The sequence below is a fragment of the Melospiza georgiana genome, chromosome 2, assembly GCF_028018845.1.
Source record: "Melospiza georgiana isolate bMelGeo1 chromosome 2, bMelGeo1.pri, whole genome shotgun sequence".
Taxonomy (NCBI): Eukaryota; Metazoa; Chordata; class Aves; order Passeriformes; family Passerellidae; genus Melospiza; species Melospiza georgiana.
Window position 1 is genome coordinate 62,306,589 of NC_080431.1, and position 23,757 is coordinate 62,330,345.

Genomic DNA, 23,757 nt, shown 5'->3' on the forward strand with positions numbered 1-23,757 from the left:
ATATGGTGAGAAGTGGCCATGAGGGTCCCACGGGGCCTGGCAGCTCTCCCACAACCCCACACACCTCTAAGGGAAGTGGACTCATGGCCCCGGGAATGTGGTGGGTGGGAAGTGGCCTTGGGGGTCCCACAGGGCCTGTTGGTGCCCACAGGTTCCCTGCTACCTTAGTGTAACCCTAGTGTAAAGGAAGCAACTGGCCACAAAGAGCAGCAGTTTTTGTTGGTGTTTGGTAAGCAGTTTTTATTTTATATCAAGTTTATTTTTTAAAATCATGGATTTTTTTAAAGCAGGGTGTTATTGAAGGTGTACTGTCTATTGGTCAGGCAAAAAACAAAGGCAGAAGGAGTGCTGGTGATGGGGCTTTCCATTAATTAGGTCTATTGCTTTCAACACTGGAAAAATAGTGCTGTGTGTCACTGGGGAGAAGAAGGGGAATGCCTGGCACCCCACTGTCCTGGTGAGGCTGGCACAGGGATGGAGGCCTGCAAATGGTGACTTGGCAACATGGTTGGGTCTGTCTGCAAAGCCCAAGGAACAGGAGGAAAACCATGGTCTTTGGCTGCTTCCTGCAGTGTTGATTTTCATGACTTTAAATGGTTCTGAGTAACGTTTCAGGAAGAACTTTCTAGCAGCTAGGTGTTCAGATGTATTTTGCACTATGAGAATATGGGTTGTATGCTAAAATTTCTGTAAAATAACGAGCTATTGTATGAACAATCCCACTGCTGTTATTCTGACTTCTGTTGTTCGGGTAGAATATTTCTTGAACAAGCAACAAATGCATCACATATGTTTGAGAATATATCTATGATGTGTGACAAATTCAAAACCTAGTTCTGATTCAAAAGAAGATCCACACCACATTGGGTACTGAACATTGTGTTTTTCTGCTCTTAAAGTTGTCTGACATACAGCAGCATATATATGTATATACAGTGAAATATGCACAAGAATACATATAATTACTTGTATTTATAACCAACCAATCTCTGCTTTGTCCATATGATTGAGGCTATAAATGCAAGACAACTTGTGGAAAACATGTGAATACCATTTATCTCTTAAGATAAACACAGTTGTGTGTTTGACTGATGTATGTTTTGCCATCTCTTGACTCTCTTTGTACTTTTCATGCAAAGAGTGAGAACAGGCAGGCAAGAAGCTGTGCATTTGAAATACATGGATTTGTATTCTCTCTGTACTCAGGGTGGTATTTCTGCTTCTGCCTGAATGGGATGCTCAGTTTGAGAGACAGGTGGAGACTAAATGGGATTGAAGAGACTTAGGAGTGTTTAATATATTTCTACAGCTATTTGCCTGGCAAAGATGATGACGTTCAATTGCATGCTAATTCCTTTGCAAAGCCAATAAAAGAGCAGATTTTTTTTCTTACAGAAACTGACTTAGAAGTATAGCAGTGTAGACTTCTTGTTGCGGGTTTTGCTTTTCTTTTCTTTTCTTTGTTTTTAAACTGATATCACATAAAACCTAAGTTACTGTGACCTTATTCTCCTCCCCAGTTAAATGCAAGAGTAGAGAATTTTAAGGACAAGAGGAGAAGGATTACTCAGGAGGGTGCCAGAACTCCTATTTGAGTGCATGATTTGATGAAGAATAGAGTGAAGCAGAGGATGGGCACTGGTGAGTAGTATTTTCTGTACTAACAAAAGGAAGAATTTCCTTGGTGAAGTAAAAATGTCCTGAGAGATGACATTAGTTTGTGACTAGTATGTGCTCTGTGTAACTAAGATTGGTTGAAACATAACTTGTCTTTGACTGTAAAGAATTTAGAGAAATGAGAAAAAAAATTAGAATAAATTGATTTAGAGAAAATTTAAAGAATTAGCCACAAACTGGTCATATTTGAAGCTCAAGACAAAATTTTGACTTCTCTGAAACTGACTGAACGACTTATCTTTACCATAATGGAAACAAAGGATTTCAAATCTGTTTAAGAAAAGAATGTCATTTGCTTCTAGAATCAGTAGAGAGGACAAAAGAAAGAACAATTAAGAGATGAAATTTGTATCTTCTGCAATGATAAACAGAACAGGACAAATTAATCTTTGACTGAGGTTAAGAAATGTGATTAGACGTAATTTTGTTGAAATTCTGCTGCTCTGTCAAGGACGAGTTTTAGCAAACCCCTGAGGCAATAATAAAAATTACAACGTGCAGCTATTGCAGGCAGAGATTGAGGGTGCTCTTGCACAGATACGGTGTGCATAAATGATAAGCCATAATGTTTCAGAAGTGACAGTAGGTAATGATTTTAATTTACTTTTTTCTCAATTAACTTATATTTTGTCATTCTACTTAATCAAACTGAGTTTTATTTAACTTCTATCTTCTGACAACTGACCTGCTTTCTTTTCTCTCCCATTCCCACATAAAAACAGATGGCTTAATGCACAGAAGCTCATGGCCAGCAAAGCTGAATTAGCTTTGTCTATTAAATATTTTCAGAGAAAAGCAGATACTGCTTAGTATATCAAAGACAAAGAAATAATATGCTTTCTAAATAGGGAATTCAACAATAACTGCAGCCCTCTCATTATAACTGTGCATATGGTCACATATAAATCCACACTCTGTACCCAGCAACTGTGATGTCAATGCCTTGATTCCATTAAGAAAGATGAGAGATGATCAGGGTTGAAACAAATGAGGCAATTATGGTCTAAAATGCATTGTCTAGCAAATAACCACATGCTTGGCCATAAGATCTTCAAGACAAGCATTCTCTTTTTATTCCTGTACAGCATCTAGCACAAAGGGATCTGTGCCTGACTAAAGCTCTAAACACTACTGCAGTAGAAATAATGATAAACCATACTGAGGAGGATTGTTGGTGTTTTGGAAAAGGCTATCAGTTAATTGTCCATCTAAATGTATTTTTAAAAATTCCCTTCTCTGTTCTCTGCAATTTTTCCAATAATGCCAAGGTAAGTTTGCAAAGGCTGCTTGTGAAACTGCTTGTAAGTGATCACTGAGAATAAGAGTGTTTCTTTAAATACACCCAAAATGCAAGCAGTTATTTGAAGCTGGACAGTTTGTATGATTTAGTGCAGTGATGCATTACCATTGTCTACAAGACTGGGGCATCTATTATCCAAAACAATTTCAATATTTGAATAATTGCCTTTATTACTCATGGTTTTGGTGGCTTTTGTTTTTTTGGTTGGTTGTTTTGTTTGGTTTTATTTTTTAATTAATGGTACAAAATATTTGATGTTCAGCTCAAATTTAATAATTAGAAAATATAATGACTGATAGATTAGCTTTTGCAGCTTTTCAGTCTATAGACATTTCTTAGCCTGCCCAGCTGAAATCACTTTCAGCTAATTGAAGATTTTCCCACTCCATTTAGCTGTTAAACCCTGGCATATGGGCATATGGGTCTTCCTAGTCAAATTGATCCTCAGAGGAAGCGAGCAGTGAAAATAATGTTGAAACAAAAAGAAAATCAGGTTCAAATAAGGTGAAGACAATTCAATGCTCAAATTAGAAATGCTGGAACTATCCTCCACTTGTCAGAAGAGAAGATTTTGATGGAAACAAAGAGGGAGCTTTCCCACACTACCTGGCCATGTGCTGGGAAGGAGCACTTCTCTGTGGAAAAGAGCAGCATAGCCACATCAGGATAGCTGATTAACTCTTGGATAACCATGTCTCTCTAACTGCCAAATTACATTTGGTTGGTTGTATGCTGCTACTCAACAGTTGCTGAAGTATTGCTTTGACAGCAATTAAACATGGTACTAATAATAGCCTGGAGTTCCTTTTGAGAGTGGTTTTGATGGGTTGTGATTTGTTTTTTTGGGTTTTTTTTCCCATTCATTTAGAGAAGTTAGGGAAGTTGAAATCACATGGACATCCCCTAGGAAGATCTCATATGTCAAACACATTGTTTCTGGTCAAAGGAAATCCTGTACATCCAGCTTCTTAGCTACCTGGTATTGACTTAGACAAGGCTTCTTGTGAAAAGCAATACCCATTATACATTAGCAGAGCTTTCCTATTAACTAATTAACCAAAATGCTCTTTTTTAGGGGGGAGAATGTTGGTATACCTTGCTTCAATAGAACTGCAAGATCTGCACTTGAGTTCTGTTTTTGCTGCCTCTTACAGTAACTTTGTTGTGCAGTAGAGAACTTGTGCCTCATTGTTTTTCCCTGGAAACAGCAGTAATTTCCTCACTAATTTGAAATTAGTTTAGGTCTGGAGTGATGCTTTCAGGCTATCAGATCAGGAAATTTATCCCTCCTTAGGAGGAGAACTCCATGAGAACTTCAATGATTTTAGTGCTTCAAAAAATAAAAAACAAACCAAAATTAAAAAGGCACAGTGGGAATTGTAAAAATTATTTCAGAGGCAACTGAAACCTGACTTTATTGATCTTATTCTCATATTTTCTCTACTCTATTTATGTGCCTTATTCAGGGATGACAGAACTGTGCTTTGAGTAGACACAGAGGCTGCAGGAAAGGAGGTTGCTTGCATTAGTGACCCTATTATTGGACTGAATTTCATTAGCCTGTATTGTGGATCCTGAATAGAACTGAATATATTTTCATGTTTTAATTATCTTATGGAGAAAATGTGTATCTTGGTGAAATATTAATTTTTAGTTTGCTTCAGATATAAGATTTTAAGACAAATTGCTGTAAAGATGTTGAAATACTATTGGTGACGTACATGTGTCCTATTCATCAACTTCCCATTCAAGAATAAGATTTATTATGCCAGAGCTGGGTTGTTTTGAATGAAATCACACTTTAATTAAATAGTTTCTGCTAGTTCAAAGTAGAGATCCTGAGTGTACCATCTGTTACAATGTCTGTATATTAAAATTATACTCACTAATTACACTCTGCTGGTTGGCATCAGAACCAAATTAGATTTAATAAACTTAGAAAAAAAAGTACACATTTAACATAAGAAAAGCTTCCGTATAAGAAACTAGAAACTGGTATGAATAATACCAAAATTGTTTTTCCCCTATAAAAGGTTGGGTTTAGTATTGTCTAAAAGGTATCTTTTCATCAAGCTTGATAATACAAGTCCCCATGACTGACAGTGTGGGATGTCTCCTGGCCTCTGTAGCGATCTGTGGTGAACAATTTAAGAATGAATATTCATAATGTTTTTGTTACCTTCTGGCATATTTTGTTACACTGTCCGTATGAATCCCAAAATTGGGTTAATCATCAGCTGAAAGGGGTTTAATGATCTGAAAATTAATTAAGAGCTCTCTAGTCATGCATGTACTGTATGTTTTCACTGGATTTAATTTACTGATAGAAACAGGCCTATTAGGATAATTACTAGTTTCTGTAAGAAAAGCAGTTATAAACAACATTTTCCTGATGCAAAAGACTCATGAAATTATACTGCACTATGTAACTTCGCAGCTCAAACTCAGGTAACTGTTTTGCTTGGGGAGAAAGAGAAGCATATGGTATATATTTGTCAGCAGATGTGCCAGTGACACAGTGATTTCATCAATAAAAATGTAGGCTGCTAGGAAAACAAGGTACCTCAAAGGGCAGATGGGAATGGATAATATCTGGGAGGAAATCAGAGAATCTTTGAGAATTTAAGTGGTGCCTTAAATACATAATAGGAAGAAAAGAAAGAAAAAAGCTTTACAGAAAGTTCCCTAGTTTCTTTGGTAAAATACACAGATAAAAGTCTTCAGTTCAGGGAAAGAAGACTGAGGAGTTGTGTCAGTGATGTTAGTGTGGTAGAAAGGAATCATCCCAGAGGCTGGGCTTGGCCTTCCCTTCCACTGTGAAGACAATTCAATGCTCAAGCAGCAGTACACCTCAGGAATCTGCTGTGCCAGAACAAGGTTGCATGGTTACTATTTGATTCCTCATATATCAGCTTTTAAAAAGTATCTCTTTGTTATGTTTTTTTTTTGTTAGTTTATTCTTCAGAGATGTAGTGAAATTCTATTGAGTTTTCTTTGTGATTTAAACTTTGATTCTGAAAACATGTGCACAGACCTCCATATGCAGAGTTTATGGAGTAAATGATACTGGTGATATGTTGCTACTCCTTGTTGAACCGCTTTTAAAATATGGGATGCTTAATAATGTCTAAAACCATTGTACTACTGGTAGGGAAATCTAGTATCAGTTCCAAGTCCTATAATTTGGAGCTTTCTGGTTGTTACAGATGTTTTCACCTTGGGCTTTTCTCCTTTTTTTTTTTTTTTTTTTTTTTTTTTTTTTTTTTCCCTTCTTAAGTCTTTCCATTCTGGGCAAATAGGTCCTTTTATTCTTTGGGTGTTTAAATCCCTCTGCCACCTTCACCCAGTTATTTTATTTTGTTCCTGTAACTCCTTGTTTTCTCATCACTCTATGCTCAAATCCAGCTTTTCCCAGTTCTTCAATAAAAATTAGTTGTAAGAATACAGGAAAGGGTGTCCTCTCTTCTGTACAATCACAAAATCCTACGCCTGGGGCCAGACAATCCACCAACCCCGAATTTCATATCTGTGTCTCAGAAAAAGAGCTACTAGAGATTCTTAAAAAAAAAGAAAAAAAAATGAAAAAAATGAACTGTTTTGATTAAAACTTCCCACCAAAAATTTCAGCTGAGTACAGGCCTCCTGTGTGGGAGCTCTCTGCCTCAGCAGCTGACCACCTGGCAAACACTGAAGCCCTGGAAAAGCCTCCCAGGATAGGCAGTATCACAGACATCAGTTCTAGCTGCCAGCTTAATTGCTCTTGCCTGTGGTAAAAGTGTTGTTTGTGCCACTGCAGCGGCTGCAGCCAAGTGGAGGAAACTTCTGTAGGGTAAAGGATGTTCATGTGAGAGCTCCTCTGGCCTTTGCTACTCAAATTGAAATGTCTCAGAGCAGTGTTAGTCAGAGAACACTTTACTCCAAGCAGTGCTGGGAAGCATGCAGCCCTCTATGAGCAAAAATTATTTTATGGGTCATTATTTTGTTTTACAAAAGGCTAAGACAAAAAGAGGCATTTCTAGGCTCCTGATCTAGACAATTTGGAAATCTAATCTCTCTTAACCTGAACTCTCAGAACTATTAACTCGATCCAAACTGTGCCACATAATTATGTTGGCTATTCCCTGTGGTGCTGCACTATCTGCAAAAGACACTGATCACGTGAGTGTAGCACTTTGAAGCAATTTTGACCTGTATTGAAAATTGTTGAAGCTTAACTAATTATCTAGCAAAAATTCAAAAGGCAAAAGCTCCTCCCCCAACTCTACATTCCTTTCTTTCCTAGTGAAATCATGACTACTTGAATCAATGGAAGTTTTGCTACTGGTTTCTGCAAACGCAGAGAATAATTCTGAGTTTTTACTGCCTTCTACCTCTTTTCATTTGGCTGGGAAATTATATTTTGCAGTAATTATTTGATAAGGCAATGAAAACTTCAGTTTCCATTTCCCTTCAGGTGCCATTAGAAGTTCTTCTGTGTAAATATTACATATCTTGGCATTTGTGGGGTAGATGTTGATGCCTTTCCTGAATTTCAAAGGAGGAGGAGAAACTTAAGGGTGGCTTTTTTCTTCTCATTGCAGAGAGGGTGAAAGTCAGGTGACATTTTCACTCACTGTCTTAAGAGTCTAACATTGCAATGTTTTTCTTTCTTACACTCTCATGCATTATATAAAAGTAATTTAGAAATTGCCAAGTGGACAAAAACAATTGCACTGGAGATTTTTCTTGCAAATAAAATTGTGATAATTTTCTTTGAGTTCTCCTGGTTTATCTTGGGCAGTGACTACACAGTATACTAACTAGAGACAAATGGAAGATTTTTTTCCCCATAAGTACTTGAAAAACAAATTTTTATTTTCATTTGCCTCGAGACAACTCCTTTGGTCTCAACTGTTTAGATAGGAAGATTTAAGCCTTTGGGGCAGATCATAAACAATTTAGAGATTGTGTGTTCAGCTGTGTTTTTTACCTTTTGAATCTGTATTGAAAATTCAGGGAAAAAAAGTTGTATTGTTTTAGTGCTGAAGTTTCAAAAACAAGTAACTGAAAGATATTTTGTCAGTTTATTACAGAGATAGAAGCAGATTTATAAGTAATCTTAATTAAAAGTACCTTTAGAAAAAAAATTTTGTAAGTATTTTTAAAGGGGGAAAAAAAGAGGGAAATTCAGAGAAATAATGTTCATTCTTACCTGACTAAAATCTGATTGTCCTTTCCTCAAGGATTTTAAACCTAACACAGACTAATATGTGCTGATAGAAGCACATATTGTGAAAGAAAACAAAGACACATGTACCGATCATCTCCAAACCATCAAGTTTATACCTGAGCAGTACAGCACATTTTTTTTGCCCCCCTGCTGCTCCAGAAGAATTTTCAGTGCCATGAGCCCCACTGAGTGGTGCTAGTTCATGCACACACTTCTGGATTGCATTTATGCACTTAATTTTTGTATAATCCTCAGGTGTTGCCCTGAATGGAGGTTTTGTATCACCTACAGCTGCTATATTGCATACCACAGAGGTGTGCTCCAGCACTAGAAGTTTCTCATCCAGTCTCTAGCATCCTGGCTAATTTGAAATACAAAACTGGCAGTAATGGGCTTAAGATAGACTAGTTTACAATTGGTTGAACAAAATTCATTTAGATTATTACATACCTTATTCAAAGCTTTTGGTTTCTAAAAATTTTATGCAAATACTATTTTGGCACATTTTCTGCCCAATGTCATGTCTCACACAGGCACAGGGATGAGAGAGGAGTGTTGAGCTCCTCTCCAGAGCCTGCACACCACTGGCACAGAGGGTCAGGGTGATAGGGGTGGGAGCAGGGAGCCTGCTGCCTGCTGACCCCACTCCTTCAAAGCTGTGAGCTGCATCCTCCCTCCCCTGACCTCAGGAAGGGACCTGACAGATCTCCAGGGTGGGAGGCTTGGGGAAAAGGCAGCACATTCCTCATCCTTCTCCAGGGAGGAGCTGGGCATGCCGTGTCATAGGACATTCAGGAAAACTGCTTGTCTTTTAAAAGCTGCATCTAGCTATATGTTAGCTTGGAAAATATGCCTAGTGCTGCAAAGCACTTGGTGATTTATTTCACACATTATTGGTGGGGGACTGCCTGCTCAGCTTGTTACATAAGTGTTCTCTTGCTTGCAGAGCCCATTGGGGTCAGTCAAGGTCATGGGAGCAGTTTGATGTGAGTGGATGTGACCGGAGTTCATTTGTGGCTGCCCCCTCTTGCCCGCTCTGCAACGTGGCAAAGCAGATCATGCTTGCAAAAGAAAAATCCATTGCAGGAATGGGAGCATGCAGCATTACCTAGACACACCACACCTGTTGTTAATGAAGAAACTCATAGGGCATAATGTGGAGTGTCACAATCACTTGCCTCTAGGAATTTTGATTTCATAAAAAAGGATGTACTAAGAAGGGCGGTGGTGCTCTTTCCACAGCTCATGCACCTTGTACACCACAGATAAATACAAGTTGGTACATTTTAAATGGCATCCTTTAAACTTGTTAGCACTTTTCTATCACCCTTCTTGTGACTAAAATACTTTTCATATCAGAAAAGCTCACAAGAGTGTTAAATTCAACTTCTTTAAAGTCTAATAAAGCAAGTGCATGCTTGCTTAGTTCTAGTGCCTGTCAGATCAACTTCAGAATTACTGTGGAAATAGATTAGTACTGCTACAGTAACTCTAATTCTTTCAGCTCATTGGCAGGTTATAAGGTATGCTGAGTATAAAAAAAAAATACCTCCTCACTGCAATAAGAGATCTGAACCCAAGATCATTAGATAATATTATGTACAGGACGACATCCCATCTTACTGTTAGCCAACACTCCCTTGGAAGATGACTGTGCCTTGCAACAGGTCTTCCCATCAGCTCTCTTCCCAGCCCTGGATGTATGGATCTTCTGTTCCAGGACATGATGATATACCTTATCCAGAGTGCCAAATTAAGATTGTATAAATTAAATGAAACAAGAAATAAGCAGCAGAATTAATTCACATAGCTAAATGATAAAAATGCCCCAGAAATCTTCAGTGAAATGTATGGAAATATATATATAAGAAAAGACAGTTTGATCTCTCAAACTTAAGAGAGGTATGAAAAATGCCTTGAGAAATTAGCTGGGGAACTAAAATTCACAACTTTAGTGTATAGTAAAAGTCATGGGCTCAGTAGAAAAACTAATCCAATATCCTCTTCTAAGAACTCACTGTTCTGTAAGCAATAATTACTGATTTCTGTTCCCACAGAGCATAAAATATCATCACTGTGTTTCTGCTAAAGTTCTCTTCGGTTCCCTTGCTACCAACTGTAGCAATTCAATTACACTAAAGTCAGTGCAATGATTCATGGTCTTGGTTTTGCTTGGAGATTTAGAACTGACAAAAGGCTTATGTGCTTGAGAGTTCCTAAGTTTTTTTCAGCTTTGGCAATCAGTTGCATTTATACACAGTCTCGTTTATATCCTCGGACCATTGCAAACTACAGGAAGGTTGTATTACGAATACAAAGCGTCATTGGTTCAAAAAAATGGTGTATGCCAACTGAAATTACTGAGACCACACTTTTGCTCTCTGAGTCTTGTTTCAGTGGCTTTATTTTTTCTTAAACACCAGAAACTAGCTTGTGTGTAAACCTGATATGGCAGCTGGGAGGTTGCAGTGCAGAGAGCATCAAGTTTGGCTTGTGGTGAATTAGCATTAATTATTCAAACTCATGAGTGACTTGATAGAAACCAACCATTGCTTTCTCTCTTCCTCCTTCTGCCCTCCCTTGGCTTTGCTGGTTCCATTGTTTATTGGTGTCTGTTTCAATCCAGTCTGCCTGTGACTGGCACAGATAAGATGGGCTGCTGGGTCACAGGCAGGGAGCCATAGAGAGGGGGTGAAGAACAGCTCTGCTATTGTTCCTTTACTAGAAATTAATTATAGTGACACAAAAGAATAAAAACTGTTCATCAGTTTTAATGTTCAGTGATCTATGTGATAGCTTTAACCTAAAGAAGATTCAGCAATTAGAGTGAAATTATAATTTCTGATTAAGATCTTCTGTATTTATAATTCTAAACCATATGTAAGGTTTGTATAGTCCTTAATGGTAATGTGGTGTTAATGTCAAAATTATTAAAACTGCAAAAATAAAGTGGCAGACTAGCTAAGATCCTATACTGTACTCACGGAGACTTTCCCTGAACTGCAGAAGCTGTATTTAGATGTATCAGATGATTTTCATGCCTTCTTCATTAAAGCTCCAAGGCATAATCAATATTCTTAAGTTATTTTCTTAATTTTCACTATGTGGGATAAAAATCAATGTTAATTAGCATAGTGCTGAGTTAAAGCCTGGAGATAAAAATCCTGCTATGGTTCTTTAGTTAGCACAAGTGTAAATTTAGCTGAGAGGTGCTGTTCATAACTCGGGGTTTATTGGTCTGATGGCAACATCTGTACCGGTGAATGGAATGGGACAAGGCTCCCTGTCTGCAGGGCAGCTGGTGAGACTCAGCTTGCATTCCTGCAACTAAGCTCTCCAGCCCCCCTCCCAAGCCTGGACATCTTCATCCACAGTGCTTATCAGGCATTATTCCTCTGCTGTCTCCACTTGGTGTGCTGAAAGTGGGAGCTGGCTTTGACCAAAATCAGGCCCCTTCACTTTCTGGTACTGTGCATGCTGTGCAGTTTTGAAGGTGCTACAGTCAGAGAGTTAAAATGTAAGCTTCTTGCAAAGGAGAGGAGGAAGAAGAAAGCAATAAAAGTAAATATTTTTAGATTATTTTCAGAATGGGGAAAATGCTATTCTGTTAATGCATTCATCTAGACTAATAAGAAATGCCAGCTTTTTAATTTATTATCAGATACAGCAAAGCAAATGTCAGAGTAGTGAACATCTACACACTATCAAATATTTTTCACTCAGACATAGTTAAATTCTTGATGGTGTTTTTGAGTTAGAAGTAAGAGAATAGGTAATATCATTGTTTTGCAAAAATGCACTTAAATGGACCATTATTTTTTTCATTCATTTTTTAAAAAGCATCCAAAATCCACAAGTCATCCGGCATAAATGGATCGTTTAAAATAGTAGAATTAATGACCTAAACTCGCACAATGAAGATATCATTATTATGAATGGCCTAGAAAAAATGTCTTTATTTGTTGAGAACCTGACATAAAACAAATTGTATCTTAGATACAAACTAGAACACAATTTCTGAAACTTCAGGTGTGTGACATTTGCCTAATCCATGATGAAAATGGCAGTAACTGATCTCGGCAATATTGTTTTACCCATTGTGTGCTGGCTCCAGCATTCTAATATGGGACCTATTCAGGCACTCATGCTTACAGATTGTATCTCATTGATTTTCAAGCCTCCTATTCTTCAGGAAAACGTTCTTAAAATGTGAAATAATCTCTCTGGATAAGTAATAAGTAATCTGGTTTTTTGGGTCTTCTAAAGCAATCTTTGACAAAGAGAAAAATCAGTCACTAGGAGCAGGTGGGATGATATGTCTAATATATCCCTGCTTTCTCTTTTTTCTGCTATTAAGTTGTATGTAGACCTCTTGAATATACAGTTTTCCATATAAAAAGCTGCTATTAAGGCCATGAAGAGATTTTCAGGGATTAGCAAGTGCTGCCTGCAACTTTCTGCATTATTTAATACACTGTCCCCATTGCAGTACATTGACTAGTTTCTTTTGTGTCTTTCCAGAGTTTCTCCATTAAAGCCTTCGGTACTCCCAGCTTGGTAAGAAGAATCATTTTTTTTCCCATGATACTTATCCTGTTGATTTTAACAGAAACACATTTTTACTGAGCTTGCAGATATGCAGAATGTGTCTCAAGAGCAGTGAATTTGCTCAGTCTTGGCATCTTCATTCTTAAGAGCCTTTTCAAAATGTAAATTAGAGACCAAGCCTAAAGAATCAGAAATTTTAGAGCACATGCTAATTGCAGAAATCTGAGATGGTTGCTCTGAATGGTAGGTTGTCAGTCAGGCTTGCATTAATGTGAGCTCTGAGGATTTGTATTGCTAGCTTAGAGTAACTCAAGAGGAAGCACAAATCTTTTCTCTCACAGGGATGGCAGTTCTAACTCCCAACTCTATCCACTTCCCCCTGAAGCTTTTTTAATTATTGTGATCTTGTTAGCATAATTCAACAACTTTAAAAATTAATTTGATGCAGATCAGTTAGAAACTGAAACGGTGTTTCTCACACTGCAAAATTACAGCATTACACAGAGATCTAAATTACTGGGAAGCTACTGGGTAATCCAAGGCTTTTGAGGCTTTTTCAGATTACAGGATTTTTGAATCAATAAATTCTCATATAAACAAATTGACAACCTAACCAATACCTCAAAATCCTGCAGCTAGTGCTTGCTTTTTAAGCTGTAGGGTTATAACTAAATATATTTCTATGGAGGTGCAGGGGATGTTTCCTAAGCAAGTAATAACTCATCAGTTAAAGAAAGTTTATATTATGGATAGATTAAATATGTTCAGAACCTTGCATTTGAAACAGTAATTTTTTGGAGTTCACTTGAAGGGAAGCTGTGGTCTGATAAAAGAGTAAATGAATTGAGAGATGTGGTGCTGTATTCAATGCCTCCAACAGGTACAGAAATCACTCGGCAGACGTCTTTGTATTTCTGTCCTACAGTGAGGTCCAAGAAACCCAAGATGTCGTGTCTTTACAGCAACAGGAGTGTCTGAAGGATTCTTTGTCTGTCCTGCAGGTGGAAGCAGCAGGAACCGTGATGCTGCAGGGCTGGCTTTGGCTTAGGCAGTTCAGCATTCTCACAGACCAGTTCACATGCCAAACTCACAGCTTTGCTTGCAAGTTTTCAAGGCTGACTTGTTGGTCTTGAATATATTGCTTTATTCTCATGACAAGGAGGTTTCAAGAACTGTGTATTGACATAAGGACAAACAGGGTATTCTTACCAGCTGACGGCAGAGTGGAGAGTTGTAGTGCAGCTGGTTTGCCTTTGCAAAGAAATAGAGGTGTGAAAATTTCTGGGAAAGTTACAATAGTGGGCAACAGCAGGAGAAATTCCTGGCCTGATTCAGAGCAGGCTACAGGCTGCCAAAATGCTCTCAACATTCTTACCATGCTCCTTGAAGAATTACAAAACCAAGAACAAGATAGATCAGTCTGATTTAAATCATACAGGGAATGGCTTAAGCAGGTTTGGGAATTCTGCTCTCTGTCTCTGTAGGATTGTATAAACCTTTCTATCAAATTTCTTTCTTAAGCTTGCCTCTTGTAATGAAGACAAAGAACACAGTGGTTGGTAGAACAATACAGACATCATATGTCTGTACTGATGACTTAAACAAGCTCAGGGAAACAACAGTACAAAACGTCTACTGGTGGAGGGAAGAAGGGCATGTCTCTCACATCCAGCAGATGTACTAAATAGTTTCACTGTCTTGTACCAGGAATGTCTTCACAGAGTTAGGTTCTGTGACAGGAATTCTTTCACCAGCTCAGTGACTTTCTTTGTGCAAGACTGCAGAGTGAGGTCTTCCAAAACTAATTTGGCCCAACTGTAAGCCATATGAGTTTTGTCTTTATTGTATCTTGCCCTGCCTGAAACTTCTAAGCCCCGGCATGTGATTTTACTTCATCACAGCAGAGGTACATGTGAGATTTTGTGCCCTGGAGTGAGAGCTGGGAAAGGTACTGATGTATGTGGAATTGCACAGTACAGGAGAGAGATCTAGAGATAACTGCTATGCACAGCTGGTGAGAGCAAATGTAACAGCAGCAGAGAGTATCACAGGATCTTTAATGTTGAGAGTGTATTTATGTTTGTGCCTTGTGAGACTGAGCTGCACAGTGGGGATGAAAATAGCACATGTATCCACGTTTGGTGCAGCTGTATTTAGGACATCATCTTTAAGTCAAGCCCTGTCTTCTTGTCTCTAGTAAGAGTAGTTATGCAACCACTGCAGGAATGGCAAGAGGCACAAGACAGGAAATGTTTCTGATGAGGATAAAAAGTGAATTGAGCTGGCAGAGAGGAGTTTTTCTGGCTTATAAGAAAAGTGAAGATGAGATCCTTCCAACATCATGCTGATGCTGAAAAATGTGTGCAGGAAAGAAAAATGAGAAGATGGAAGAAACAGGCAGAAAAACAGGGAGAAGGATGAGACACAAGGCAAATTAGCTGGGGGTGTAAATGAGGCCTGGAGAGATGGCCCAGTATACATTAGCAGAGAACAGCATGGAAAGGGTGAAGCAGAATGGAAGAAAATTTGGGTCAGACTGGGCTGAGAAATGAGTAGGAAATTAAAAATAAGATTTAACATGGTTTGCATGTTGCTCTGTTTATCCGAATATCTGGGCAGTGAACTCTTTGACAACAGTCACTATCTTATTACACAGCAATAAAGGCTTTCCCACCTACACATTTCCTATCTGTTGCTAACACAGAGGACGCTGTGCATGCCTTTGACCAAAAGCCACAGCAGCTCTTGCAGATAATCACCTCAATTCTCCATTTCCAGGTATCGATTATCTGGTAAGGACAGTAAAGTTGAAACTATCATGACTGGATTTTCATTCCCAGTCTTTGTAGTTTTGGAGGATGGTTCAGGCTACTCCAGGCACTTCAGCATTTCCAGCAAAGGGGTTCTACACTAGGGATGGGCAATAATTTGCTACCAGAATCTTTTATACTTGTATCCTGTCTCAGAATTTGTAGTAGTTTGGGGACTGATGCAACCACTCAGGTTCTTTTATTCACCCTTTAAGTAGCAAAGACAACTTTCTTTTGCTGATCAAATTGTTCCCAGGGACATCTGGAAAACCATGAGACAGATTTCTTCTCTGTAAATAATTTAGGCAGATCATCATTTACCTGATGACATATGTGTGTTGTATATTTTTAGTGGTACATTTTTATCCATGTACTAACTATGCACCCGAACTCTAATATGTTTTCTGGTCTGTTGCCCTTATCGTACTTACACTTTAATGGATGAGATAAGCCACACTAAAGGTATCTTGTGTAAACTTCTGGTAGTTCTTTGATGGCCTGCAGACATCTTGATCATTAGTCCATTACTTATCTGCTTATCAATTAACAATCCCAAGCCATTCAGTTGCACAGTTTTGGCAATTCTATATACAAGCTTCTTGTGCCTAGTGCCTACTTTAACACTTTTGTAATAAACAATTGTATACCCCAGACTTGGTCCTTGAGCTGGAACCAACCATAGTCATATCCCAGGGGCCAGTGCCTGATAATACTTAATACATTTAAAATGTTATCAGGTTTTAGGAAATTACATACTTTTTTTTGTTTGTTTGTTTATTTCTTTTTAAAGGAGTTTAGAATTCCTAATGGTTTTTTGACTGAAATTTTTTTCCAGAGACCCTTTTCTACCACTGACAGTGGAAAAAGTGATAGAACAAACAGGATAAAAACCCTTTCCAAAGTTATAGAAATAACTTGTTCAAATTAGAGTTAACATTTCTGTTGATTATAGTTCAGCTGATATGAAATAAATGTGCTTTGACATATTAATTCTCCATAGGGTCACAGTCATCTTTCTAACATATATACTGTCATTTACTTAATTCTGCTGGTAGTGGCATTATTAACCTTCTAAGAACATTACACCAGATGTCTGGTTGCAGAATAGAGATGTTTTGACACACAGGCTCCCTCTTGCACATGCTGTGCAGGGAAGGAATAACGCCTTGCGGGCAAGGAACTCAGCTGAGCGGTGGAAGGTGTCTGGATTCCCCTCTATAGCTGCTACAAACTTCCTCTATGGCCACAGGCAAGTCAGTCTGTCAAAAAGCACAAGTCTACACCTCACCAAATCCTTTTTTCTCACTGGGTCTCTCTCCCTTCAGCAATATGACAGCATGGCTCATGGACCTGCTTTTGGATATACATGAACAGGAGACTTTCTGCTCAGTCTGTTGAAGCTCATGGCCTTGACTTAAACATCATAGCATGACAGCAGAAAGGCATTGCACATGAAAGAATCCTAACCTCTAAAAAAGTTTCCGAAAGAAGTGGGAGGGAAACACAAAATTGCAAAATGGCTTATTTTAGCTCCTCTACCAGGTCAGCAGTAGGGAGAGGAACAAAACCATAGTCTGATGTGTGTTGTTACTGAGCTCACTTTAACAGCTTCCCAGTTAACATATGGCTTGTTTCCTCTCATTTGAATTGTCATACATGTTTGTTTTTTACATAGATAGCTGTTTTTTTATGATCTTCTTAAACAGAATTTTATTTTTTGCCCCTGCACTCTGGTGTGCCTTTGGTGGACAGACAAGTAAATTCAGTATAGGAGAAAAGTGCTGCGGTGGATTTACAGTGGGAAATCAGACTTCATCAATATAGCATGGCACTGGAGTCAATGACTGCATGAAAAAGAATGATTTGATTAGTTAAACATACTTTTCAAAAAGTCACTTGATATTTTCCTTTCCTACCAGAAGCTCTTTAAGGACCAAAGTGGTTAAATAACTGATTAAGGAATTAAAGAGTTATGAATAAATGGTCAGTTTTCATGATAGAGAGGTAAGTATAATCTGGATTTATTACCTGATGGATCAGACAATAATTATGTCATTGACACCAATTAAACATCTTTCAATAACAAATTAAAAGGAGTAGGGTGTCCTATTACCGCGCCTGTGTGGGTCGCTGCTGGTGAGAGAGAGACGGTGAATCTTGTTTCTTGAATCAGAAGGCTGATTTATTGAGATATTATATATAATACATTAAGACTATGCTAAATAGAATATAGAGAGAGGTTTGCAGAGCTGCTAGGCTAGGCTAAGAATAGAATAGAAAGAATCTCTAACAAAGTTGTGGCCAAGGACTCAGTCCCTAGCTTACACTTTGTGATTGGCCCTTAATTATAAACATAGGAACATGAACCAATCACCAATCAAAATAGGTGCCCCTGTTGCATTCCCCAGCAGCTGATAATAATTGTTTAAGTTCTCTTCTGAGGCCTCAGCCTTCCAGAAGACACAGAAATCTGAAAGAAAGGATTTCTGTGAAAAAATGTCTGCGACAGTGTCCCAGTGGGGACAACAAAACCCAGCAGTCTCAGGCTTGGCCACTGCTCTTGGAATAGTTTGGGATAATCAGGAGAGAGCAAATAACCTCTCACCTTACTGAAGAAATGGCCCACTGAATGTCCCTTTAGCTCCAGACCTCTGTGTCATTAGATGTGCATCAAGATAGAGAAGTGTCTCTATGAGAAAAATGCATTCAATTCATTTTTCTCTTTAGGCTGGAAATGAATAAACAGAGTGAGGGAGTGACAGTAATGTATGGAGTTACGAATGTCATGTGGAGGTGGAATAGACAAACATGATTTAGTGTCCAATGAAATTACCAGGTATGCAGACAAGAAAATATTCAAGGCTGAGTACTTTATTATTCAGTCCTGTAATTCAATTACAGAACTTGTTACTACACAGACGCTGTAGCACCCACAAATGTCAATGGCATTATGAAATAGACAAAGTCAGAAGGTCCATCCAATATTGCCAAATACAAAGACATTTTGGCTTTGGAATGTGTGAAAAAACTATGGTAAACTTGCCCACATCTTTACTTTTTCCAAAGTGTCCAGCAAAGGCTATCCTAAAAATCTAAAGGCTGGCTAGGCAGATCCTTGGTTTCAATTCCAGTGTCTGTTTCTGTATTCTTACAGTTACTGCAGACTCAGGCCTTTGGTATTCTGGTCGGTTTTAGTTTTATGTGTTTATTCACTGAAAGCTGCTGGAGACAGATTTCTCTTGCTCTGTGGATGTACAGTCTCTAATGGAGAGGGATGGGTCCCTAATTGTTCCCCAGGGCTTCATGTGCTACTTTAGTACACATTATAATTAAAAGTTAGGTAAGAGCCAATTGAAAATGTGCACAGTAAACAGAGAATCTAGTTTGACATGCTCATCCCTCAGCTAAAGCTCTGCAGTTATTTACATGGAATCCTGACACACTTTTTCCTTCCTCTAACTCTTCCACTTTCACAAGACTCTCACTTAGAGCTGCACAGTTCTGTGTCCATAAAGTACGTCCTAACTAGCACAAGGCATTCTGCCAGCAAGATTTTTCCTTCAAAATCTCCCTCTCATGTCTTCCAGTGTCCCAGAGATACAATGTGCCATCGAGGAAGGGAGCAGATACGCCCTGGCACAGAACCATCCCCTGGCTCTCCCAGAGATGGCTTCTCTGTCCTTTTCTTTCTAGTGCCCCTGTCCAGGAACATTCCTGCTGATGGTATAATGTGAAGCGCCCTTTGTACTGAATAACAGCTCATGCTGAAACATTCGGAAGAGTTTGAATCACTTGGTAGTAGAGCGCCAGCAGCCAACTCCAAACCAATTTCCCCCCAGCATTCTGAGTAGGCCCTAGACTAAATATCAAGCTAAAAAATAATCCCTTTTTAATGTGTGAGATTAGGTTTCCTTTTGTAACTCAGTGATGGTGCCAATCAGGCCATTTTCTAAAATTCACACTGACATCAATGAAAGCTGTTGACTACAAAGATATATAGATAACAAATATTGTTTTTATTGTTTAGAATCTGATTTTTGGGTTTTCTTTTTGTCATCAGTACTGGTTTTTACTATGTATTTGAGCAAAAATAGATTGGTTTCACTTTAGTTTATACTGTATTGGCTTTGAATAAAATCTGGATTGTAAATATTTTACATGAAATTGTATTAGAAAGATATGTGTTGTGGTATTAAAGTTCATTTAAACACATGTCTTATTATTTTTATAAAATCTTGGATTTTGCCAAGTATCAAATTTAGTGAAAGAGTGGGCAGATGGTAACTCAGTTATATTTTTTAATAACGTTGGTTTAACTTGAAGCTCTGCATGGTGCTTCACTTAAGCAGACTCAAAGGCAACAGAGGTCTACCTGAGTGGAGTTATCCAGAGTACTGCACTGGTGGTAGGATGTGAAAGGTCTTCTCTGACAGCAACCATGAATATCTCACTAGATAAATCTTAAAAGGACCATCAGATAGGAAATACATTGTAGCACCCTGCCAGTGAATTTTGTTAATTAAGAACAATGCATCGTTTAGAGCCAAGGCTGGGAGTGCTGCTTTTAACTCCCAAGACAATGTCTTGTTTGTACAGCTGGGGAATGACGAAATGTTAGGAGACTGCCTAGGACAGAACGCATTCCTTGCAAATGCTCTCGGGCTGTTACACTTTCAGAGGTGAGCTCAGAAGAAGATAGTATCTATCTTAACACTGGACATTCTGAAGGGGAAAAGAAAACAATGAAAAGCTCTTGAGTATCTCAAAGTCTGTTGATCAGAGACTTTTCAATTCATTTTTCCCTCTTGAATGTGTCCTTGAGCCTGACCACATGCATATTCCTATTGCTCAAGCAAGGTTTGGGTCAAATCCCTGTCTTTAAAGTTGATCATTGGTTCAAAATTAGAACGACTGGCTCCAAGATGTGCCTTCATTAAGGACTTCTCTTAAACTTGCTGAGCCAGTAGCCCAGAATTGTGACTCCTGACACTTTGCATTCTATCACCTTTCTTCAAGTTTCCTTGGTTACCATATGGAAGAAAATTTGCAGCAATTTTGTGGTGGAATGGGAGAAAAGGAGGATTTCCTAGAAACCTTGTCTCCTTTACAACAGTTATGAAGAATATATTTGGCATGACATATTTCTTGAATCATAAATTCAATGTCTGTTTTACTTATGGCATAACTTCTAGCTGTTGCTGGTACCTATGATTTATTCAATGACTCGTGCATTGATCCTGCATTACTGTGAGCTGACTGTAATGAAGCATTTTCTTTCACACCACCAGAAGGAGCTATTGAATTCAAAAAGCCTTTCCCTCAAAGCAGAAACTCCTAGCACAGCAGAGCAACCAATAGAATAATAGAGCAAACGCACTGTCCTCCTTGGAAGTCAAGCCAAAGAGCAGATTCTCATTCAGGATCTGCATCTTTTTCTGATTCACTGTGTTGTAGAATCAAAACTGATTTTACAGGGTTTAAGATCCAAAGAGATGGGAAATCTATTGAGGGAGGTTTACCCATTCATTTTTCCACAGAGAGTGGAAATTTTCCATTAGGTTGCAGCTCCAAAACATTAGACTAACAGACCTGTGAAATACCTGAGAGCTAATGGCAATGTCCATAAGGACAAATGAAACCTGAAGTTAACTTATCCATACTGACTGGCAATCAAAATGCATTGGCCATGTGTTGAATGTTTTCTGAGGTAATATGAAGATGTGCAATTATTTACTGTGTCATGATCAGGTCAATAAAACGAGGCATGACATTTATAGCCTACCTTCTATGAGTTTGCTCTTCATATTAGACCAAAACCCTGTACACTAGCAGAAAAAGTATTATTTTGCTTTGGCCTGTCTTCCATTTACACCTCTTTTTGTCTGACAGCAGCTTGAAAATCTGTGATGATTGTTTGAAGGTGTTGCATTCTGTGTGAGTAGCTTTGAATGAGTGTTTAAATTAATGTTTAATTAATTCTTAATTAATAAAGTACCATTTGTCACAAAGTTTCAAATTGGAATGTGCTATACAATTTGCTAAGTCAGTGTTTCCAGCATATTAAAAAAATACTTGTTTAAAACATGTGTATTATGCATGTCTTTGGGTTGACACACAGTGAAAATGTGTCTGAGGAATAACTTTCTAAATACCTTCAGGCAGTTGTTTAGGCTGATTGATCTCAGCACTGGCTTTTCTCTGTGTTGAATTTCTTACTTTATAATGCAGCTGTTCTCATGACACTCTGCTAGTACTCAGGCATAAGTTTGGGTGTGTATGTACAATAAATCATTGCTCTGGGAAGCTTATAGTGCAAATGGTAACTAGATATGAAAATATATATAAAATAAAGTAACAGGAGAGCAAGGAGCAGGGACGAACTGAAGGATAGTGATGTGGAAAGGAAGAAAAGGTCTATTGACTGGGCATATATGTTGCGAGTCTCATATTTTGGGCTTGCTCTTTGTTTTTTATACCATGACAATGTCCAGTGGCCCTTTTCAGAAGTGATGATCTGGGGCTAGATATCTTGCTATGCTAAGGTGGAAATTGAAGGTATCTGACATTTAATCTGTGTGATTGAGATCTAGGAAAAGATGGTTGGAAAATGATTACAAAAATAGGTCCTATAGGTAATGAGTTACATGTCAAAAACTCCTTATAAATTTATAAATACTTTTGCTTTTTCTTTGTAACCATATCTCACAAAGATTTCTTCTTCCAAAAACCATTTCAACATGCCCTGTGTTCTTTTTCTTGGGAAGTGGGAACTAGTTAGATGTGGCTATGCATCTGTAATGACCTTATACCCTGACTATTGACAATTTTCTGGAATTATGGGGCTGTTGCTTTGATTAAAGTCAGAAACAGCCACCAATCTGTGCTCAGCAGCACAGTGGGCCCCAAGATCATGTCAGCCAAAAAACCACATGTAGTTATGCTATGGATTTTCATCCCCAGAGCTCTGTCATTGTGGCACAAACTACCAGAAGACCTGTCTCAACCTGAGCCTGACTTTCTGCAGCAACTATATAATATAGGAACAGCAGCATCATTAGCACACAGAAAACAGTTTCCAGTCTTGGAAACTCTATCATTTCTCACAAAGAAAACTTTCTCCATTAGATTCTCCATAAACATGCATCTTAAAGAAAAGAAAAATAACTTTTACTAAATTGGAAAGATAGAAAGAAGATACTTCATGTTATTTTGCCTCTCCTGCATCAACTGGTGCTTGAATAGTCCTAAAACAACCGAAATAGACAAGTAAATTAAAGCAGACAGTAAGAAATGAGTTGTGGAAAGAAACACCTTTCACTGTGCATGAGTCTCTTTAGAAACACACAAATATGTTACTATCAGTATATTATTTACAGGGAGATTGATCTTATTTTATCTAAATGAAAATAACAAAGCTTCCCTATGGCCTAATCACAGGAAACACATGACCTCTGTCTGTCCAGTTAAACCTGGCTGAAGTGCAGCACATATTGTTCTGCCCTTTAAAAATGTGCATCAGATCTATATGCCTTTGTACACCCCTATGAAAATCTACTTTTCTATCCAATTCAGGTTGAAGATAATTGGACACTGGCTGTTTGGTTTGTTGAACTTCTTGGAAAAGATCCTGGTACTGGGAGTTGAGCTATGGGGTTCCTTTGTTAGGATTTCTAATAATGGTTTTGTGCTGTGGCTTTTGTCCCCTGTAAACTCTGTGGGCTTTATTTTTGCCAGTGCAGGCACTAATGTACAGGAATCCAGCCATATGCTGTCATCTACAGGTTTGGAGCATTCCTTGCCTCTTGCATAGTGCTTGGCTTTTTCTGGCCACGGGACTTAGATTATTGGAGTAAATGAATTTTTACCCAGTCAGATTGTGAATCCACTTATGACTCCCCTTGGTCAGTCTAATCTGTCCAATGTCAGTGCAACTTTTGGATGAGTAGGTATTTGTTGGCAAGAAGAAAGGGTTTAAAGTTTGGCCTCTTTCCAATATTGCAAAATGGTGACTCACAGCACAGTTACTGACTAGTAGAAGGAAGCACATTCAGGACATTTTGGTGGCCTCCTCATTCAGGGCGAACACCTGTCCAGAGTCACAGACCAGACTCACAGAGCAAGCAGGAGAAAGTCAATGCATCTTTGAATTCAGTCTCAAAACCCAGTAGCAGTTTTCAATATTAATCTCAGGTTACATCAGCATTCTGAAATGT

The 23,757-nt window shown here is 38.3% G+C and overlaps 1 protein-coding gene across 1 annotated transcript in view; it reads left to right on the forward strand.

The window, feature by feature from the left end:
* Window positions 1–1,589: 1,589 nt before the first annotated feature.
* The window catches only part of SPATA13 (spermatogenesis associated 13), a 168,827-nt gene continuing 146,659 nt past the window's right edge, over window positions 1,590–23,757 (forward strand). The window contains exon 1 of the mRNA XM_058045053.1: window positions 1,590–1,641. The gene's annotated coding sequence lies outside the window, so the exon portion shown is untranslated. The remainder of the gene's footprint in view (window positions 1,642–23,757) is intronic.